Source organism: Lynx rufus, unplaced genomic scaffold, assembly GCF_022079265.1.
Source record: "Lynx rufus isolate CCGP_SWC_20201006 ecotype Redwood Valley unplaced genomic scaffold, mLynRuf1.p SCAF_21, whole genome shotgun sequence".
NCBI classification, from domain to species: Eukaryota; Metazoa; Chordata; class Mammalia; order Carnivora; family Felidae; genus Lynx; species Lynx rufus.
Genome location: NW_025814836.1, coordinates 27249367 through 27272011, shown reverse-complemented (window position 1 = coordinate 27272011; position 22645 = coordinate 27249367). Strand labels below are relative to the sequence as shown.

At 55.3% G+C, this 22645-nt stretch overlaps 1 long non-coding RNA gene across 3 annotated transcripts in view; it reads right to left on the bottom strand.

Moving 5' to 3' along the window:
* Positions 1–1901: 1901 nt before the first annotated feature.
* LOC124517218 (uncharacterized) overlaps positions 1902–22645 on the bottom strand; it is a 33535-nt gene continuing 12791 nt past the window's right edge. Inside the window, exons 3-6 of one of the 3 annotated variants that reach the window (XR_006963380.1) lie at positions 14085–14310; positions 10272–10476; positions 6367–6502; positions 4186–4310 (exon numbers count right to left, since the gene is read on the bottom strand). This is a non-coding gene — a long non-coding RNA (uncharacterized LOC124517218). Of the gene's footprint in view, positions 2533–4185; positions 4311–6295; positions 6503–10271; positions 10477–14084; positions 14311–22645 lie in introns of those variants that run through there. The other 2 variants (XR_006963381.1, XR_006963379.1) reach the window with 2 other exon arrangements.

Genomic DNA, 22645 nt, shown 5'->3' with positions numbered 1-22645 from the left:
CGGGCACAGGGGGCGGGGGGGCCGGCGGAAGGTGCTGGGCCCCGGGCAGGAGCAGCTCAAGACAAGCAGCCTGCTGAACGTTCAGGGTTCGGACGGAGCACAGGAAGCGGCGTCAACATTTGACGCCCCCACAGGAGAAAGGTCACCGGGAGCTGAACGGGACACACGGATGTTCACAGCGGCCCAAGTGGGGACCATCGTGGGATGCCGGGTGGACCAGCTGCCAGCCTCTGCGCCCATTTCGTAGACGGGGGAGCCGAGGCCCCGAGAGGTGTCCCGCCTGAGCTCAGCGCTCCTCTCCCTGTGCCGCCCACTCCTCACAAGCACAACCACTAACTCACAGGGCTGCGGCCTCGCGCCTGGCTTGAAACCGGCCGGACCGACAAGGGGGACGAAACGCGGGTCAGCGGTGGTCATCAGGGCCGTGGGCTGTCGGAGGGGCGCCACCGGCCGGTTCGCTCCAGCTGAGCCCGCGGCTCAGCGTGACCTGGGGCTGGGCCTTCCTCCCGTCCGGCCTCTGGACTTGCTGTGGGAGAGGTGGTGAGCCGGGGACCCCCTTGAGGTCCGGGGAGCTGAGGGATGGGGCTCTCTGCTCCCAGCACCCCCACCCCCGTCAGAGCACCTCTTCTTGTCTGTGCCTGCTGGGCTGGGTGCCGCGAAAGGGTTCCTTCGAAAAAAGTGTTTTGTCACTTAAAAAGAAAAGCCGACCTAGAACGTAGTGACCCCCCGGCTTTTCCTGTTCTGCTGCTATTTGTTCTGCCTGAAGGATTCACGAGTTCAGTTCACTGAACACTTACTGAACACACACCGCATAATGACAGTCTCTCTAAACACAGAGATAAGCACGATGTGTCCCTCTCCTCAGTGGGCTTAAAATCTGGCAGGGGAACTGCAGGTGGGAATGCAAGCTGGTGCAGCCGCTCTGGAAAACAGTGTGGAGGTTCCTCAAAAGCTAAAACTAGAACTACCCTATGACCCAGCAACGGCACTACTAGGCATTTATCCACAGGATACAGGTGTGCTGTTTCGAAGGGACTCATGCACCCCCGTGTTTATAGCAGCACTATCGACAACAGCCAAAGTATGGAAAGAGCCCAGATGTCCATCTAGGGATGAATGGATAAAGAAGATGTGGTATCTATATACCACGGAGTATTACTCGGCAGTCAAAAAGAATGAAATCTTGCCATTTGCAACCACGTGGATGGAACTGGAGGGTATTACGCTAAGTGAAATTAGTCAGAGAAAGACAAAAATCATGACTTCACTCATATGAGGACTTTACGAGACAAAACAGATGAACGTAAGGGAAGGGAAAAAATAATATAAAAACAGGGAGAGGGACAAAACAGAAGAGACTCTTAAATACGGAGAACAAACAGAGGGTTACTGGAGGGGGTGTGGGAGGGGGGATGGGCTAAACGGGGGAGGGGCATCAAGTAGGACACTGGTTGGGATGGGCACTGGGTGTTACACGTAGGAGAAAAATCACTACTCCTGAAATCATTATTGTACTACATGCTAGCTAACTTGGATGTAAATTAAAAACTAAATCTAGCCCGGGAGACAGTATGAGAAGGGATGATTATGCAGATCATGAAGTAGGGAAGGACTTTAAAGAGGAGGTGACATTTGAGCTGGGCTTTGCAGACTACATAGGAGTTGGAGCTCCATGCCCAGCGATGGTGCACTGAACGACCCACCAAAGCCGACTGAACACTGGCTCTGTGGGGGCAGGGAGGTGAGGAGGCAGGAGCCACGACTGGGCCCAGATACAAGATGGGGACAAAACCGGGGAGTCTAAGCATTTGGGGCCGTTTCTCGCAGGGCAGCATTTACCCTTCTGTCCTGTCTCAGGACAGCGGAGAGGCTGAGAGTCACTGTGATATCCACACGCGGTGTGAAGCTGGGCTCACCCCGGGACTTCAGAGTCGGTTTAATGTTTCTAAAATCATTCAGAGTATTTTCCCAAACGGACGTAATAAAAGGAGCAGTTGTGCGACCAAGTCAGTCAATGCAGGAGAACCTGTGATAAAATGCAGTATCCGTTCTGGATGTTCTGAAAAGTAAGCTAATGATAGAAGGGAAGCTCCTTGCTCTGATGTAGAGCGTCGACACAAACAGCCCCGGCGGATGCGGGATGATGCCAGGACCTGCACTTCCGCCCCACGTATACGCTCAAAACAAGTGGGACGGGTGTCCAGACAAAACCGTGGTGCGCCCAGCGGCCGAAAGGTGGAGTCACGGCAAACGTCCATCAGCTGAGGCGCGAGCAGGAGAAACGTGGTCTCTCCAAACGGTGGGGCGTCATTCGGCCATCTGAAGGAAGGGGGCACGACATACCCACACGGCGACCCTGGGAAACACGGAGCCTTCCGGGCGGAGAGCAAGAAAGCAGGTGGGGTGGGCCACGTAGCATGTGGCTGCCGGGCGTTGGGGGAGGGAGCATAGTGGCGGCCGCCTGTTGGGGAGGAGTCTCCACGAGGGGTGGTGAGGTGTCTGGAATTGAGTCCTGGTGACGGGCGCAGGGCACTGCGGAAGCACGGAGCGCGCTAAGGTGTAAGTTTTGTTAGGTGCATTTTACCACACAAAAGTTAGCGTGACCAAATGTGGGCGAGAAGGGGGAACGGCTGGGATTGTGTGTCGCTGGCCAGACCGTAACACGGCGTAGCCGCTCTGGAAAGCAAGCTGGGCGCTTTCCTTCGACGGAAGAGTGCACAGGACTCGCGTTCCCACTCCGCCGTGTGCACTCAAGAGGAACGACGGCGTGTTTCCGCGAAGTTTCGTAAAGAACATTCACAGCGGCTTTTTTCATGACGGCCCCAAACCAGACACGGCGCAGGGGTCCTACTGAATAAACAGACTGGAGTCCACAGACCCATGGAGTACCGATCAGGGATAAAAAAGGATGGTCGGCTGATCGAGTTAACAACATGGATGGATGGCAAAAACATTAAGTGAACAAAGCCTTCCAGGAAAGGGAAATGCCATATCATCCAATGCACAGTTTTCGCTGTAAAAAACAACACGGAAAAATTGTCTCAGAAGAGCAGAAGTACAGAGTGATGGTAACACTGGGGTGACAGCAGTGGGATCTGGGTTACTACACATTGGTCGAAATTGAGCACAGGTGCACATGTCAGGAGGAATCTCGTGTGCACTTGACCGTCTGTAAATTCTACGTCGAAAGGAAAAACTCTAAGCAAACACTGAATTCTAGTTCATAACATGCAAGCTGCACCATAGGGAAGGAGTGCACTGGGGTCTCCAGTCTGCTGGAAATAAAATGGGTTCGTCGTAGCCAGAGGGACAAGACGGACAGCTGCGTGACAAAGTTAACAACAGCACGCACACGCTTGCTCCCGTTTCCCTTAAAATGCTCTCGATTCTGTGTACGCTTGGGATTTTTCATAATAAAATGTTAGGAGGGAAAATCCTCTGACCCAGCAACTCCATCCAAAGCATTTACGAAGGAAAAATGAAAACGTGTATCCACAAAAAGGCCTTCCGCAAGGCCATTCGTAACAGCTCTATTCGTTTCAGCCCAACGTGGCAAACATCCCAGATGTCCACCAACAGAGAAATGCACGGAGCGTGCTGTATCTGTACGACATAAGCCAGTCAGCATTAAGAGCGATCGACAGCTGGTGCACGCAGAGGAACTTCACAGACATTCGCCGAGAGAGAGAAGCGGGACGTACGGGAGTTCAGAGGGCGCCTGGGTGGCTCAGTCGGTCGAGTGTCCGACTCCTGATTTCAGCCCGGGTTATGACCTCACGGTTCGTGAGTTCAAGCCCTCCATCGGGCTCCGCGCTGATAGCACAGAGCCTGCTTGGGATTCTCTCTCTCTCCCTCCCTCTCTGCCCCACCCCCGCTCGCACTGTCTCTCTCTCTCTCAAGATGAATAAATAAACTTGAAAACAAACAAACAAAAAAAGAGTCTGACAATTCCAAGTGCTGGTGGGGACGTGGTCTTTGGGGCGTAAACTGGTACAGTCACCGTGGGAAAGGTCTGGTGCTCTCCACCATCAACACCACGACCCGGCCGTCCCGCTCCTAGGATGCGGCAAACACCCACGAGAGACCCGTGCTCTGCCCACCAGAACACACGCGCAAGAATGTTCGCAGCAACGCATCCGTAGAGCCCGAGACCCGAGTCTGAGGCTCAGAAGTCCAGCCACAAGACAGAAGAGAAACAAGCAGAACAGTGTTTGTCTTGGGGGAGGGGGCCGTACCTGACCGGACACGGAAGCCGTCTGGTTCGCCAGAAGTACCTATCTGGAGCCGAGTGTGCTGACCGGAGCGTATACCTGTGTGAAAATTCACCGGGCTGCACAGTTAAGCTCCCACGCTTTACACACTTTACATGTGATACACCTCGATTTAAAACAGTTTTCAGGGGGGCGCCTGGGTGGCTCGGTCAGGTGAGCATCCGACTCTCAATTTCAGTTCAGGTCATGATCCCAGGGGTGTGGGATCGAGCCCCGTGTTGGGCTCCACACCGAGTGTGGAGCCTGCCTGGGACTGTCTCTCTCTCCTCTCTCCCTGCTGCTCCCTCACTCGTGCACAATCTCTCCCTCTCTTTCTCTCTCTCTCCAAATTAAAAAAAAAAAAAAAAGATCTGATAGAATGTCTCTAAAAATATAATGCGGAAGAACATATCATAAAAAATAAAATAGTTTTTAAAAGCTCCTACTAGATACTATCAATAACGTATTCATGACAAATACTTTTTTTTAAATTAAAAACAATTTTTTTATGTTTGTTTATTTCTGAGACAGAGAGAGACAGAGCACGAATGGGGGAGGGGCAGAGAGAGGGGAGACACAGAATCCGAAGCAGGCTCCAGGCTCCAAGCTGTCAGCCCAGAGCCCAACACGGGGCTCGAACTCACAAACCTCGAGATCATGACCTGAGCCGAAGTTGGTCACTCAACTGACTGAGCCGCCCAGGCGCCACATGATAAATGCTTCTTAAACAGGACATCAAGGCACTACCAATAAGGAAAAGACTGATACATTTGACTACATAATAATTAAGCACGACTCTTCATCAAAGGATCTGTTAAGGGAATGACGGGCCTGAGTGGTGATGTTCGCAATACTGGTAACGCAGAGCATCATATCCGTGTTACACAGAGAACCGATTACACGCGTATATGCACACCTTACACACGTACGTATAATAAAATGCTTACATATATAGATGTACGTGTATACACGTAAATATAGAAGTGTGTATCATATATACACATAAGATAGAAGTATATTTTATTATACGCGCCTTATGTATACATATATGTATAAAATACATGTACGTTTTCCGTACGTACGTATATACGTATACATGTGCAGAATATGGAATGAAAAGGACAGCACGCACAGCAAAAAACGAGCAAGAGCCTAACCGTCAGGGAAACGCTGGGTGAGGCCACTCACGCCCCCCAGAGTGGCTAAAACGTAAAAGGCCCACAGCGCCAAGTGTTGGTAGGTGCAGACAGCGGCGGCTGACTGGTTTGCGGACGTGTCAGACCCTGAACCCGAGAATCCCACCCCGAGGCCCACACCCGGCGGGACGCCTGTACGCACCGAGCGGGAGACAGGCTCCGGGCTCACAGCAGCAGCGTTCCTAACTGCCGGAAACTAGAAACAATTCCATGTCAAGCACCGTAGAATAGGTCAGAAACAGGTGGTCTGTCTATGCAACCGGAATCTACACAGCAGTCTACGCGAACCGCCACAGCCACGCACAGCGACCCAGATGAGTCTCACAAACGCAAAACTGAGCCAAAGACACAAAACACAAGGGTGCACGCTGTGTGATTCCATTTACAAACGGTTCTAAGCCATAGAACTCAGGCTGGCAATCCTGTGTGGTGAAAGGAAAAATGCCGGGAAGAAATTTCCCTAAAAGTCGGCATGATGGAGACGACTGTAGTCAGAGAAGGCTCTGGGGGAAGGGAAGCGGAGGGGGGAGAAGGCCCGGAACGTTCCATCTCCTGCGCTGATTGCTGGTTGCTTGGATATCCGCTTCATAATAATTTACAGAACTGGGAATATATGTTTTCTACGCTTTTCTAAGGGAGTGTTATGTTTCACAGTAACTTTTAGTATTTTTTTATTTGAAAACATTTTTTTAATGTTTATTTTTGAGAGACAGAGCATGAGCAGGGGAGGGGCAGAGACAGAGAGGGAGACACAGAATCCGAAGCAGGTTCCAGGCTCCCAGCTGTCAGCACAGAGCCCAACGCGGGGCTTGAACTCACCGGCCGTGAGATCATGACCTGAGCTGAAGTCGGACGCTCAACCGACTGGGCCACCCAGGCGCCCCTCACAGTATATTTTTTAGAAGAGGCTTAAAAATTACCGGGTTGGGGTGCGGGGCAGAAAATATGTCAGTCCTCCCGGGCAGTGCGGGGGAAGCAGGAGAGTCACAGCCGGGAGAAGGGCATCAGAGGCCGAGGATCCGGGCCCGGTGGGGGCGGGACGGCCGGCTGCTGGCCCTGTAGCAAAGAGGGGGGTGACACCAGGAGGAGAATTCCAGGCCGGCTGTGAAGGCCCGTGAGCCACCACGCGAGGCCCTGAGCTGTGCCCACACGCGGGCACCCAGCCCAGAGGGCAAAGGTGTTCACCCCCGCGCGTGCGCCTCTGCGGGAGGAAGGGACGCCCCTTCTATTCTGCACAAAGCTCCACCTCCTGGAGGGGACAACATTTCCCAAATCACTTTTTCCTCTAACTTTCAAGTTTAAAAATATAAATATACTTACTGTAGGGACCCGGGACTTTATCCCGGAGACGTGCGCGCCGGCAACGTCAGACTCGAGCAACGCTTCCTTCCGCCCCGATGGGAGGGCCCCCAGGGGGCGCCACTACCAGGTCTCTGGCTTCTCCGCCCCGCCCCCAACCGTCCCGCCCCGCACCCCCACCCGGTGCCCGGCAGCCCCGAGAGCTCGCTCTGCCTGGTCACCGGGGGACTGGCTCCACGCCCCCACCGCAGTCGGCACGGAGTCCGCGCCAAGGCTGGCAAAGGCTTGAAGACATTTAGGGCCGTTGGCAACAGGACCAGGTGATGTCGTGGGTGGGGCAGGTCCCCGCGGCTGCCAAGCGTGAAAAGGCCAGACCGTTCAGGGCTTCTGCCAGGTGGGCCCGGGGACGGTGGCCCCAAGAGGGACAGCAGAGGGCCACGCCGGTGTGCCAGAGGCCTGGGGCGGTCGGTGCCTTCCCCTCCTCCCCTGCACCTCGGCCCCTCACCACGGACTTCCCGGACTGGCTGAACCCCTCGGAAGGCTTCGTCTGTCCGTCTCCCATCATTAGATGAGCAAGGAGTGTAAACAGACACCCTTCAAAGTGGCTGGAAGGTGAGCACACACCTGGGGGCAGGAGCCGGTGGTGTTCACCATTGTCTGGAGCGTGTCAGTCAGCACCCGCCAGGCTCCCTGCTGCCTTCCTTCCCGGACCGGGAAGGTTTGGGGGCCCCAGGGGCCTCGAGGGGCTTCAGCACAAGGCCCATATTCCAGAGTCCCTGTGTCACAGGGACCCGACTCTGCCTGGGCCCCAGCTCTCCTAGAACCCGTGTCCTGCCTGGGCCTCAGGTAGTGCCGGGTCCCACCTTCCTCCCTGTGCTAAAGCCGCCGTGAGGACTTGGGCGGTTTCTTGTGGGCTCTCCTGGGCCAAAGATGACGCCCTGGCTTTGTCTTTGCTTTTGGCCTTCATCCCGACCGAATAAAAGCAAAACGTAGAACAACAGACACTCGAATCCGGACGCACAGCCAACATCGCCCACGGCACATGACGTCCGCTTCCGTCCCTGCCAGTGCCTCCCGCCCCTGCTCTCGGGGCGTGGATATTGGTGTGATGTGAGTACATGAAGTTGCGATGTTGGCAGGGAGGCACATGAGGACATTTATGGAGACAAGTGTCCCCAGTCCACACTGTGCCACCGTTCCCAGGGCCGGTCCCTCCTCCTGGCAACACCGTCTCCGGTCTCCACGGCAGGTGCCCCGTGGGCACATCCGGCTGCAGGTTCTGGACCCTTTCCACCTGCTACATCCACTCGGACATCACTGTGCCACACTCAGTCGTGTTTCGGGGAAACCCGGTTCAAAACTGATAACTCTGGTTCAAAAGCTGGGCCTCCCTAACTTGACGCCCTGAAACGTTTTGCACGACATTGAGGAAAATGAGGCATAAGTGGCTCAAAATGGAATTCGGTCACTTATAATTACTGTGTAATAAAAAGATCATTTGAAACGATTAAGTAAAAAAAAAAAAAATTGCCCACTTTGAGAGTTAGAGATCATCCATTAAGGATGAATCTTCGTGAAGCATATGGGTTATGATGGCCTGGGGTCTCGCAGCAACCTCACCAAAGGTGAGTCAAATTAAAAGTTCACCTTTAGCTTCAAACTTTAGCAAACCCTTGAATTCATGAGTGTTTTCATTAGCTCACGTCTCTCGTTTTGAGCCTTCGAGCACCATTACAACTAATTGCCTGCTGACTTTGAACCTCTTGAAAGCTTTCTTTAAACAACCTTTCAGGGGCGCCTGGGTGGCTCAGTCGGTTAAGCGTCCGACTTCAGCCAGGTCACGATCTCGCGGTCCGTGAGTTCGAGCCCCGCGTCGGGCTCTGGGCTGATGGCTCAGAGCCTGGAGCCTGTTTCCGATTCTGTGTCTCCCTCTCTCTCTGCCCCTCCCCCGTTCATGCTCTGTCTCTCTCTGTCCAAAAAAAATAAATAAAAACGTTGAAAAAAAAAAAACCTTTCGATCCTTGGAGAGAACAGTATTTTAATTATACTTAATAATTTTTCAGTTCCCATTTTCCAGTCTTTTCTCTGTTACGTCGACTATTTACTAGCAAACGTGTAGACACAGCTGTTCTACCTCTGATGAATCAGCGAGGTACTGTTCTGGCCCTGTGATAGTCTCAACACGTACAGGTTTTCCTCGTGACTTAAAAAAGCGAAGTGGGAAAAAAATTTTGTCTCCTTGAGCAATCTTTGGACAGTGTTCGCGCATCATGACAGAGCGTGGCCCGCAGCTGCACCTTCCAGAATGGAGGCACAGAGCCCCCCATCCCTCCCCGCCGTCAGCCTGCGGGCCTGAGCAGGCAGGTGGTGGGGTTCCGAAGGACGTCCTCCCCCACCCCCCGAGCTGGGGGACAGGAGGGGCCAATGGACAGATGGCATAAAAAGGCTGGAGGTGGAGGAAGGGACAGGGCGTGCTGACAGGAGGGGCTGCCCGGGACTGAGGGAGGCCCCGAGCAGGGACGGAAATGGACTTCAGATCGTGGGAGGCAGGAGGCCGGACCCCGAAAGAATGTTCTAGGAGCAGTTCAAGAAGCAAGATCAGAGGTCTCGGGCCTCCCTACTCTGTCTGTGGTATGCGTTCTGCATTTTTGTGTGCCACGGAATGCTGCTGCAAACCGGTGGAACCAGAAGTATAGGTGGGTTCCCTCCAGGGGGTGGTGGAACAGCTCACTGGGGCAGAAGCCTCAGTGATTCTCCAGTGAGGGTGCCATCCTGACATGGGAACCTCCCTCCTAATTGTTTCTCCCTCCCCAGGCCCCCCCAAATTCCTACCCACATTTCTTTGCCCCATAGGAACCAAAGACCTTATTCTCTCATTTTTTTCTTGCAATAACCCTGCAGTTCCTATCAGGAAAAGCATGATCACAAAGAAGCCAGAAGGTCTCATAAACCACTAAAAAAACCCTGATAAACTGGGCCCCATTGAAATTAAAATGTGCAAAGGACGCTGTTAAGAGAATAAGACGACAAGTCACAGATGGAGAGGGGAAAAAAATTGCAATACATCACATATCTGACAACAGACTTGTACCCAGAATATATAAAGAGCTCTTACCGTTCAATAACAACAAGTCGACCAGCCCACCCCTCAACACCCACTAGAACACCTGCAACACAAGAGACAAAGCAGACTGAGCGCAGGTATGGGTGGGACAACTGCATTCACAGGGCCGGCGGGAAGGAGAGAACAAAGTAGGGCAGGGTGAACCTGCAACCTCAAAATTCCACGGTTGTATTTTGCTCAAGAGAAACAGAAATATATCCACCCAAGGAAGTGTGCTCCAATGCTCATGGCAGCTTCATTCATAACTGCCCCAAGCCGGACACAACCTAACGCCCCCATCAGGGGGCTGGATACACAGAATGGCGCATCTGTGCCAAGGAATGCGTTACTAATACGCGCAACCCCGGGGGACGTTTTTAAAACATTACGCTAAGTGTAAGAAGCCAGACGCCAAAAAATTACCTGCTATATGATTCTATTCACAGAACATTCTTGAATAGGCAAAGCCGATCTCGTAACCGGAAAGCACGCACATGGGTGGTTTCCCGGGGCCCGGAACTGACTGCAAAGGGCACGGGGAACTTTCTGAGGCGATGGAAACATTCTAATATCCTGATGGTGTTGGCTGGCAGTTACATGGTGTTGACACTTGTAAAAACCCACTGAACTGGAAAAAAAAAAAACCCACAGCAAATTATACACTTTAAATGGGTGCATTTTATTGTATGTAAATTTCACCTCCGTAAATGTGCTTTTTAAAAAAACAGCCAGCTTCGTTTCTCGGGCAACAGAAAGATTAGCTCACCGTGCAAGGGCTGGCAGGGGGGACGGTAGCTGGGGCGGGGGGGGGGTGTCTGTGTTTTAAAAACAGGATTACCAGGGGGCGTCTGAGTGGCTCAGTCGGTTGAGCGACCAACTTGGGCTCAGGTCGTGATCTCACGGTTTGTGAGTTCGAGCCCCGCGTCGGGCTCTGTGCTGACAGCTCGGAGCCTGAAGCTGCTTTAGAGTCTGTGTCTCCCTCTCTCCCTGACCCTCCCCCGCTTGCGCTCTGTCGGGCTCCCAAAAATAAATAAAAACATTAAAGAAAATTGAAAATAAATAAGTAAATAATAAATGACCGATGACTGATTTGTACTCCCTGGAGAGAAGATGTCGTATTAGTCCTGGAAATAGTTCTACCCTGCCTCCCCACTCCCCAAAGAGGGGACACGACTCTTTCAAGGAGCATTAAAGAGGGGGAAAGGAGAAAATTCGTATCTTGTTACCCTTCTGCGGGAGTCAGGGCGGCTGAGGGCGGCTCCGGGCGAGGTCCCAGGTCGAGGGCAGGGAGAGGCGCTGGGCCAGAGATGCCTTCACAATGTCCACTGGCAGTGCCCACCCCCCCCCCCACCGGGAGGGAAGCCGGGGCAGGGGCTGGGCCTGGGGCCCGTCCGGGCAGGGCCGGTTACGGTTACGAGGAGAGACCCGGGCTGTCTGGACCACAAGCCCTACCGAGGTCTAGACGGGAGCTGCACGGCAGCCTCCACCCCTCCCTCTCCGCCACCCCTACACCCAGCCAAGGCCGCAAACTTCAGACACAGTTCACACTCACCCCTTTCCCTGACCTCTTGCGCCCCCCGTTCCCCAGCGCCCTGCACTCTGCCCCCTGGTGCCCGTGGCTTTTTTCTGTTTGTTTGTTTTTTGAGAGAAAGGACGCAAATGAGGGAGAGGCAGAGAGAGAGAAGCAGGACTCCAATATGGGACTCAGACTCAGGAACCATGAGATCATGATCTGAGCCCAAGTCAGATGCTTAACGAACAGAGCCCCAGGCGCCCCCAAGTGGTCTTTTAAAAAGTAAACTAGACATCTCTCTACAGACCCTTCAAAGGTGTGGGGTTACTTTTAGGAAGAATTTCAAAGTCCTTAAGATGCCCTTTGAGGCTTCCTGCCAGCCTCACAGGAGGTCTGAGGCCTGTGCCTTCTCACGCAGGGTGCGCTGGCCACCCCATGCCTCCTCCTGCCCCAGGGCCTTAGTACATGCTGCTCTGTCTCCTTAGATGTTCTCTCCACTCTTCACCCAGGCCCCCCTTCAGGTTTCAGTTTAGAAGCCACATCCTGCCCCCTTGTGCTCGCACGGCACCCTGTAATCTTTTCCTCTTTTTGTCTAACTTGTATTGTTTAATCATACACTTGTCCGTGTGACGATTTGTTTCATGTCTGCTGCCCCAGCCGTACTTCACAAAGGCAGCAACGGTGTCTGATTTGCGCATCACTGGGTTCTCGAGGCCTAGAATCGTTCCTGACGCTTGAGAGGCCTAAGGAGATATCCTTTCAATGGATGGATGAATGAACAGAGGAGTGTTTTAAAATACAGGCTTAATTATTTGTTAGGTATGGCGAGGCCATCAGATCCGGAGTCAACTGCCATTGAAAACAGTTTGTTATACTCATAGAAGCACCAGGGACGGTCAGGAGGCAGAGGGGATGGGGGGGAAATTGGGGAAGGAACAGGTGAAGCAGGGTGAGAAGGCTGAAGATGGGCTAGTTTGAGTAATCTCAGCCACTTCTGGGGGGACCTGGGGGGCTCAGTCAGTTAAGCATCTGACTTCGGCTCCGGTCATGACCTCACGGTTCGTGGGTTCGAGCCCCGCGTCGGGCTCCGTGCTGACGGCTCGGAGCCCGGAGCCTGCTTCAGATTCTGTGTCTCCCTCTCTCTCTGCCCCTCCCCTGCCCACTCTCTGTCTCTGTCTCTCTCAAAAGTAAATGAACATTTAAAAAAACTTTTTTAAAAAGGTCAGTCCTCTCTGGGCATAATAGGGGCTGTCCTTAGTTGTGTGGTACCTGGTCCTACAGGACAGGTGGACGGTGGCCTGCAGGGTGAGAGCACCACAGAGGAGGGAGATGGGAATGTGGATTCTGAATGTGGTTTGCACTGGAAAGGAGCTCTCCAGGTGCCTTGTTTACTGTCCCCAGGAACAGGCCAACCCTGCGAAGGGCAGTCCCCCCGGCGCCTCAAGACAGCAAGGCATCAGAATTCAGCAAACAGAAGCCGTGATCAACACAAGGGTCAGGCAAGTGCCTGTGGACGGACACACACACACACACACACACACACACACACACTCACTCTACACCCAACCAGGGCGTAGTAAGATCGCAGCCAGCAGCCCCTGGGTCAGGGTTATTGAAAGACGTGCTCAACGTATAGCTCACTAACTTCCTTCTAGAAGCAGAATGGACCCTTCCTCCTTCTCGTCTCCTTTCTACCAGGACTGTCAGTGACAGGAACGGAAGCTGGTATGACTCCCAGGGGGCACGGGCTTCTAGTTTAGAAAAAGACACTCGCTCAGCTGGAGCCAGGGCAGGGGTGCGACCCCAGTCCCCGGGGGAGGGCAGTGGACCTGCCCCAGGCTCAGCGTGCCTCTGAGTGACCAGCACGCATTCCTCCCAGGCGTGGGGCATCGGTCAGACTCTAGGCTGCAGGCCACAGGATCTACCCCAGCAAGGTATTTATTAAGGGTTAAAGACAGATCACAGAGTCATTGGAGGGACTAAAGAAACAGACACAGGAATGCGCCTCCAGGAAGGACTCCCAAAACCACAACACAGAGCCGAGCGGCCACGGGACATGCGTGTGTGCGTGGGGAAGGAGCTCCCGAGGCAGGAAGCCAGCCGTCCAGCCGTCTCCAAGGAGCCACCCTGACCTCGGGGAGTGCCTCTGCCGCAGTCCCTGCCACATTCTTCTCTCTGCACAACTCGCCGTGACACGCAGTCCATGTGGTTGGTAGAGAGTAACCCGCATCTTGTACTTTAGGGGAAAGGGAGTCTGGAAATGCCCTTTTTAGCTCCAGCCTCTCCTCGTGGGCTGGTGCCTTCGCTGGGCCTGCCGTCCATCCCTGAAGGACGAGACATTGCTGCTTTTTTAAAACCACGTGAATTGTTGGGGCGCCTGGGTGGCTCAGTCGGTTGAGCCTCGGACTTTGGCTCAGGTCATGATCTCGCGGTCTGGGAGTTCGAGCCCCGCGTCGGGCTCTGTGCTGACGGCTCGGAGCCTGGAGCCTGGTTCACATTCTGTGTCTCCCTCTCTCTCTGACCCTCCCCCGTTCATGCTCTGTCTCTCTCTCTCTCTCTCAAAAAAAAAATAAACATTAAAAAGAAATTAAAAAAAAACCCAAAACACATGAATCGTTGGACAAAATTCTGTCCTTAACTCTCAGTGGCCGTGGCTCTACCCCCTATGACCCAACCTTCCAGATGCTCAAGGTCTATCTTTCTGGACATTTAAGTTCACTGACCTCTACCCCCTGTGGGCAGATATCCAGGGCTTCTTAGAACATAGAACCAACCATGGGCACAAACTCCATGCAGAGACTGGAAGTCTGCAGCTGCTTGTCTGGCCCATAATCCCATTTGCCAGCTGTTAATGAGCCCGTGCGACCTGCTGGTCCATCCCTAGAGGCCCAGCAGCTGGTCCTGGCTTTCTCTGTCCCTTGAGATGCATTAGAAAGAGGTCTTTGTCACCTAGAAGACACACAGATAAGGAACACCTTGTTACACCAAGATCCCCACTTTCAGGGGCGCCTGGGTGGCGCAGTCGGTTAAGCGTCCGACTTCAGCCAGGTCACGATCTCGCGGTCCGTGAGTTCGAGCCCCGCGTCGGGCTCCGGGCTGATGGCTCGGAGCCTGGAGCCTGTTTCCGATTCTGTGTCTCCCTCTCTCTCTGCCCCTCCCCCGTTCATGCTCTGTCTCTCTCTGTCCCAAAAATAAATAAACGTTGAAAAAAAAAAATTAAAAAAAAAAAAAAAAAAAAGATCCCCACTTTCAGGGCGCCTGGAGGCTCAGTCGGTTGGGCATTTGACTCTTGATTCCGGTTTAGGTCATGACCCCAGGGGCATGGGATTGGGCCCCACGTTGCTCTGCACTGACCTTGGAGCCTGCCTGGGATCGTCTCTCTCTCTCTGTCTGCTCCTCTCCTCTGCTCACGCGTGCTCTCTCTCTCTCTCAACTAAAAAAATAAATAAAAATAAAAATAAATAAAAAGATCCCTGCGTTCAAATCCTGACTCTCCTGTGACATACATGTGCAAACTGGGGCAAGTCGTTTAACCTCTCGAGTTACCAATTTTCTCATCTATAAAACACCGTGTGAACCGGCAAGCAGCAGGCCGCATCTCGGGAGCGAGCGCCCGTGAACGTGAGAGCGTGCTGAGGCCGTGTCTGGGTTCCGTGGGCCAGAGTGCTGTGGGGACGCAGGTTGCTGCACTGGGAGGGCGTCACCGATGTCACCCATTCGGTGCCATCGCTCTAGGTAAGTGGGTGTTGTAACTATCGTCATAATGACAGGAGTCTTCTGGGGTGGCCTTGAGACCGCGGAGCTCTGGAGGCGCCCCGGGGGCTCAGTCGGTTGAGCGTCCCGACTCTTGATTTCGGCTCAGGTCGTGATCTCACAGTTTGTGAGTTCGAGCCCCATGTCCGGCTCTGTACTGACAGCGTGGAGCCCTGCTTGGGATTCTCTCTCTACCCTCCCTCCCTCTCTCTCTCTCTACCCTCCCTCCCCCATGCTCTCTTGCTCTCTCAAAAATGAATAAACTTTAAAAAAAAAAAGACTACAGAACTCTGTCGTTAATGAAGAACAAGAAAGTCACCATGAAAGACACCACGGCTTGAAGAAAAGACGGATTTATCTTCTTGGACTAGGAGTTGATTTTCCAAAGGGCAAACCCCCAGGCAGGGCCTTTGGGCGGGGAGGGGTGTGGGGGGGGGGGAGACCAGGAACAGAGCTGCACAGGCAGCTCCTTCCCTGCCTCGTGAGCTCCTAGTCCCTACTCATGTGCGGAGGCTCCAGACCACGCTGTCTTCCAGCATGGTGACACAGACTCCCAGAACCCCCCTGTCCCCTCCCATGGCTGCAAACACCTCCAGGGGAGGCTCTGGCCCAAGTCTCCCAAGCTCAGGGCCTCCAACTGGGCCTCCAGCTGCTACCGTATACTTACTCTTGGTCTGTCTCCTCACAAGCGACAGAAAACACCGCTGGCAAATGTACGCAGAAAAACTTTATTTACAAACGTATTAAGTAGGGGCGCCTGGGTGGCTCAGTCGGTTGAGCGTCTGAGTTTGGCTCAGGTCACGATCTCACGGTTCATGAGTTTGAGCCTCGAATAGGGCTCTGTGCCGACAGCTCAGAGCCTGGAGCCTGTTTCAGATTCTGTGTCTCCCTCTCTTCCTGCCACTCCCCCGTTCATGCTCTCTCTCTCTCTCTCTCTCTCTCTCTCTCTCAAAACTAAATATTAGGGGCGCCTGGGTGGCGCAGTCGGTTAAGCGTCCGACTTCGGCTCAGGTCACGATCTCACAGTTCGTGAGTTCGAGCCCCGCGTCGGGCTCTGTGCCGACAGCTCAGAGCCTGGAGCCTGTTTCAGATTCTGTGCCTCCCTCTCTCTCTGTCCCTCCCCCGCTCATTCTCTGTCCCCCCCCCTTAAAAATAAATAAACATTAAAAAATAAAAAGATATTAAGTAGGGGCGCCTGGGTAGCTCAGTCGGTTAAGCATCCACCTTTGGCTCACGTCATGATCTCGCGGTTCGTGGGCTTGAGTCCCGCGTCAGGTCTCTGCTGTCCAGGCAGAACCTGCCTTGGGATTCTGTGTCTCCCCCTCTCTCTCTCAAAAATAAACAAACATTAATAATAATAAAAACAAAAAAATAAACTTCTTAAAAAAAAAAAAAAAGGCGGTAAGTAGCTCTCAGAGACTCCAGAAGGACAAGCAGACCACACAGCAGAGAACGGTGTTCAAGATCACAGCACAGAACCACCACCAGGGGACCCAGGCACGGTCTCAGGGCCACCGGATAGCAGGTGGGTGGACGCTGCAGCCAGGAGAGCCGCCACCACGGCCTCAGGCGCAGTCTCCCTCACTGGATGGGCTCCGCTGGGCTGCTGGTCAGGGTCCCCGTCGAAGTGTGGGGGTGGCACGCCTGAGTGTCAGAGCCTTGATCCGGTGTCTGTGCTCTGGACTCCAGGAAGCCTGAGAAAGCAAGTCTGGACCTCTGGCTGTACGGTGTGAGGTAGGCTCTCCTCACAGGTGGTCCTCTGGGGCCGAGGTGGCTGAGAAGCTGGGGAGTGCTCTCCTGTCTCTTCCCCTCAGCTCTGAGGCTCCCTAAACCTCTGTGTCAACCCGTCATCAGGCTGAACAGGAAGACGGGTACTGGACTATCACAGGGACCGAAGAGAATGTTTTAAATAAAAGCTCGCATTGCGTTAGGCCGCTGGTCTGGTGGAGTTTCTCTCTCAGGGAAGCTGGTATTATCCTAACTTTCGCAGTGGCCAAAAAGAATTTAAAATGCCCACTTTGACGCCTCAGCAGGTACCTCAAATTTGGCAGGACATCTTCGTCCCACACCTCCAAACCTGTTCTTTTATTTTTTTCATTTTTATTTTTTTACTGTTTATTTATTTTATTTTTGAGACAGGGAGAGAGCACGTGAGCGGGGAGGGGCAGAGAGACAGGGAGGCAGAGACTCCCAAGCAGGCTCTGCACTGTCAGCAGAGAGCACAACGCGGGGCTCGACCCACAGACTGTGAGATCAGGACCTGAGCCAAAACCAAGAGTTGGACACTTAACTGGCTGGGCCGCCCAGGCACCTCTCTTTCTTACTTTCAGTCTCCCTAGCCTTCAGTCAGAATCCTGGTTGTCACCTTGTGTTCCTCCCTCTGCTCTGCTCCTGACATTCAGCCAGAGGCCAAATCCTACAGATTCCTTCCTGTCAATCCTCTCCTCAACTTTCCCACTTCTACTACTCTGGCTTATACATTGATCCTCACCTCCTTCCTTCCCTGACTTCTGGATCAGTCCCCTAATTGGTCCCTGCCTTCACTATGCCTCAGTTCCAGTTCATCCAACTAACCATCCATCCATCCGCCCTTCAATCCATCCATCCATTCAACTGACTGACCATCCATTCAACAATCCATCCACCCATCCACCCATCCATCCTTCCTTCCTTCCTTCCATCCACCCACTTATCCATCCATCCTTCCATCCACCCACCTATCCATCCTTCCACTCACTCATCCATCCATCCATCCATCCATCTATCCATCCATCCATCCTTCCATCTACCCACTTATCCATCCATCCATCCATCCATCCATCCATCCATCCATCCAACCTCCATCCATCCATCCAGTTTGTATTTATTAAACCATTACCATGTGCTAAACAGTGTAAAAACTGTAACAAATGAGTTTCTACACAGGTGATTGGGAGGACCAACATTAGTGAAATAGTCCCACTAAGAAATACATAATTACAGGTGCTATGAAAGGAAAATGACGGGTTTTTATGAGAGCATCATAATGGGACCTTAAACTGGTCAAGGGGGCAGGGAATCCTCCGCCCAGGAGGTGACCTTTGAACTGAGGTCTAAAGGGTGGAGGCAGTAAGCCAGGAAAGGGGTGGAGGGTGGGACCGCGATCTTCCAGGCAGAGGGAGCAGTGAAGCAGGGAGGAGAGGGGCACGTGTGGGACCCTAAAAGTCCAGTGTTGCACAGGACAAATCTTTTTCATCGTGTATTGCCAGGATTGGCACAGCATCTGGCACATAACAGGTGTTAGAAATGGCCTGTGAATGAGCCAATGAATAAACGACTAAGGGAAAGGGTGGGCGAGGGGACAGGCGGACAAGGCACGAAGCTGTAATGCCTGGCAGGGTCTACACGCCAGAAATAGGGCTGCAGCCTCCCTGACGCCCTCCCCGACTCCAGGCTTGCCGCGTCCAGCCCCGCTCCAGCCCCGGGGCCACAGTGCTTACGCCCAGCACAGCGCGCGGCACACTGTGTATGACCGACCGCTTATTGTCCCACCCCTCGCCGCGATGAGGTCCACAGGAACTTGTCTTGTTTGCCAAGGTGGCCCGCGGAGGAAGCACAACATATAAATAATTCATGAGCTGGCAGGCACAGAAGGCAAACGGCAAGCATCAAAGTCAGCGGGGCAGGAGAGGGCGGAGTTGGGAGGAGTGAGACGGCTGCCAGCGTCGGTGGGCGCGGAAGGGCTGAGAGCCAAGTGGAGCGCACACACGCCCGCGGCGCTGGTGAGTCACGACGGCAGCCGAGCCCGGGGCCCGCAGAGGTGAGCAAGGACACAGGGGCAGAGGACCCAAGCAGGAGGAGCCACAGGGTGGCTCCACGTCACGGCCACGGCATGCCGCCTGCTCAAGCTTCCGGCTCACACCTGTCCGGTCACGCCACGGCCCCACCCCTGGCACTTCACCGCCACCCACTGTCCCCTGCATCGTGGCTCTGCACGTCTGTGTGTGTCTCTCTGTGCCCAGGCACCCCGGCGGTGGGGTGGGGGACTCCCCGTTCTAGAGCCTCTGCGCCCTGCCCAGTGCCGCGGGGAGCCCAGCGCTCCCTCAGTGGGGTGCAGCACGTGGGTGTGGGAGGGACGAACGGCCAGCAAGAAAGGGAGAGGGCACAGGACCCGGCGGGCAGGCCAGCTGGCGGGGGGGGGGGGCCCTAAACAAACAGAACCTTTGCCAGGAACTCTAGCAACACCACGGATGACCGTGAGGCCGCTTCCTCGCCTGAAACCAGGCTTCCTGTGGTGTCTGTTCCGGTCCCCTGGTCCTGCCTTTTGCAGAATGACCAGCTGCACCGTCTCCGTCTGCCCTTCGGCCCCTGGTCCCTGCAACAGCGAGCCTGCATCTGTGTGTTCGCTCCGTAAACATTTACTGAGAGCCTCGGGTGTGCAAGATGCAAAGACACCAGACGGGAGATTCTGCAGGAGAATCCGGTGGGAAAGACGGTACGTGGTAAACACGTCCAGTCACCGTGATAAGACGGCACCCAGGGGATTCTGGGAGCCCACACCCAAACCAAAACCGTGCAACAGTTGACCCTCAATGCCCTTCTGACTCCACTTCCTCGTGTGTAAGAGTGACCAACGAACCACCACTGGAGGAACTGGGGTCAGAGATGCTACGAACGCTGCGCCCCCAGGCAGCCAGCTGTGTGGTCCTTCAGGGCGGCTGGGAACAAACAGGACCCCTGCAGCATTTGGACTCCAGGGGTCCCGCCTGGGGGCTGTGCCTTGGGGCCAGCAATTACTCCCTGGGGACACGGCCTCACTCAGTCCCTGGCCTCTCTGCATTCCCAGCTGCCCGAGGTCCTCAATCCTAGGGCCTCACCACTCTGTGCTGAGCGACCGTCTGTGCCCGTTTGCTGGGAGCGGCTCAGTCGTGGGTAACCCGGGACAGCTGGTCACCTATGGCCTGAGCCCTCTGCTGTACTGGCTGGGTCCACACCCACACGCTTTCCTGGGCAGCTGGGCTGGCGCGGGAGGAGCTCTGTGACTGGCAGCCTGCCGGCCCCAGCTGCCAGGATCCGGGCCATCAGACCTGCCACCTGCTGACTCGGCCGCCCCTGGCCCGCCGAGGCTGTGCTCGCGAAGGCAGAGGGACGGTTCTGAGCTCGCAGGCGAGGCGCACATCCTGCTGCTCCCGGGCATCGTTCCACCCTCGGCAGCTAGCAGGGCGCTTCGTGAGGAAGGGGCTCCGTGATGAGGGAGCTGGCAGAGGTCCTAGGGTATAGTGTGAGCACGACGCAGGCCATGTACCTCCTGTCTCTGGTCTCCTCTGCAGCCATTTACACACGGGACTCCCAGGTCCCAACCGAGAACACCGTGTTGCCTGGAGCCCGGCCCTCTCTCAATTTCCCACCCCATGGGGACTCTGGACGCTGCCCAGGCCCCTCGGCCAGGATCTGACAGCACGCCGCCCCTGCCACCCTTTGCTTCGTTCCTGCCGGGTTCCCCTGGCCCGGTGCTGTGTCCCCACCTCCCTGGCAGACCGCCATGTTCTGACCGCCCTGTCGCCAGGGTCTGAAGTCCTGCAGCGGGGGATCCTGCGTTACCCCACGCCTCCTCCGGGAAATCTGACGCTGACCTTCCCGACCCTCTGAGCCAGCAGCCCTGTGGGTTTTGCCCCCACCCGCACCCTGTAGCTCTGGGGTCAGTCCCAGCAGCCAGCTGATGAGGCGGGAGGAACGCCGATCTTTCCTTTCCTCCTTCCCAATCAGCACACTTGCCATCAGCGTGTCCTGGGGACCCAGAGAGCGTGACGAGGGGGTCAGAGGAGCGGGGGCCGTTTGCAGACTCGCAACCTCACAGCTGGAAGGAACCGTCTGGGTCACTGAGCCCAGCCTCCCGTGGCCAGAAAAGGAATCTTGCCGTGCTCTGCACAGACATGAGCCCCTAGCCTTTGCTGAAATCTGGGATCTCACTCCCTTTCTGGCGTCTGGTTCCTGGCCGGGTCATGCCTGCTGGTGGGAAGGTCATCTCTTGGAAGGGAGCCCCTTGTCGTGTGTGCCACACTCCAAGTTTGGGACGCCCCGATGCTGGCGAGCTTAGCGGGCATCGCTGGGGCTGGGGCGACAGCTCTCCGGAAGGAAGCGACCCTTCCCAGCTTCCCAACAGGGGGCTCGCTCAAATCAGGACAATGTGAGGAAGATCTGTTTAGGACTGTGGACCAAGTTGTGGGCGGGGTATGGGGGAACCACAGGGACAGAGCAGTGACCAGCATAAGGAGTGGTGGAGATCTCACAGGGCAGCCCTGGAGGACGCTGGTGGGGAACTGGAAAGAGGAGTCAGGCAGAGGGCGTCTGTGAGCACGGCCGAGGGGCTTTCATAGACACTCTCCACCCCCAGACTCCCAATGCCAGGCTGCGGTTGGGCAGGGGTGGGGTCTTCGGGGGTCGCTTCCTGGGGCCACCGCCGGTGAGTGCGGCCGGACACCAGGACTCGCAAAATTGAGAAGCTGGATTGGGTCATCGGATCTGAAGGTTGAGCTTAGGTCTAAGAGAGCAAAGGCGGAGGACGCAGGGTTCGGGCAGCTGCTGGCCTGGACCAGGAAGGCTAGGCCAAGCGCACAGATGCCCGGGAGGGTCCCGGCAAACGGGATCCGTGCCTGACGTCTGCCGCAACAGTCCCGGCCTTCGACGTTTCCCCAGATGTCTTTGCGGCCCCGGACCCAGGGAGTGGGCCCCTCCTTCCTCTCCCCGCCAGGGAGCTCATTCTGTCTGACTGGACTCTACCGTCTCCCTGTCGGTTCAGAAGGGTGACCCTGCCCCAAGCTGGTCCTGGTGGCCGGCGCTGCTCAGCTAAGGCTTCTTGGGGCCCGAGCCTTGTTCTCGGGGCCCACCCACATCCACGCTGCGAGTTTACGATCCAGGCTAGCACTTCCCCAAGTGCAGGTCACGTAAAGAGATCTCGGGGTCTTGCTAACGTGGCAATAGGGAGCCAGTAGGGCCTGGAGGGTCGGAGGTGAGGCTTTGACCCAGGGTTCTCAAACGCTGGCCAAGCCAGACCACCCAGGCCCTCTCCTCCCTCTCGGGCCTGGGCCTCGGTGGGCCCCGTGAAGTCTCCCGTGACTGTGGCACGCGGTCGCGGGCGCGGGGCCTGCCCACAGGTGCTCTGCTCCAGAGCTGTCCCAGGTGCTGCAGGCAGCCGCCCGACCACATTCGCTGCTTACCCCCTGCATTTGAGGCCCTGCCAAGGGCTCCTGGAGGGCTGGGCTTCCCTAAGGGCGGCTGTATGCTGTCAGACATAGCTGGAGTGGGGCTAGGTCAACCCCGAGCGTGACCAGGAAGTCCTCGGCTGGGACACAAATGACCACGGGGCTCATACTGGGCCAAGCTCTGAGGGAGTGATCCGTGCCCAGCGTGCGGAGCACAAGGCCAGGTCACGGCTCACGAGCCCGCCCTGTGTAGCCTCGGCGACCCCGCCCTCCGCCCGGGGGTCTGCAGGTGCCTGCCTTGTCCATCCGTCCGCACACCGGGCCAGAGAAAGTCGCCAATGAGCCCCAGA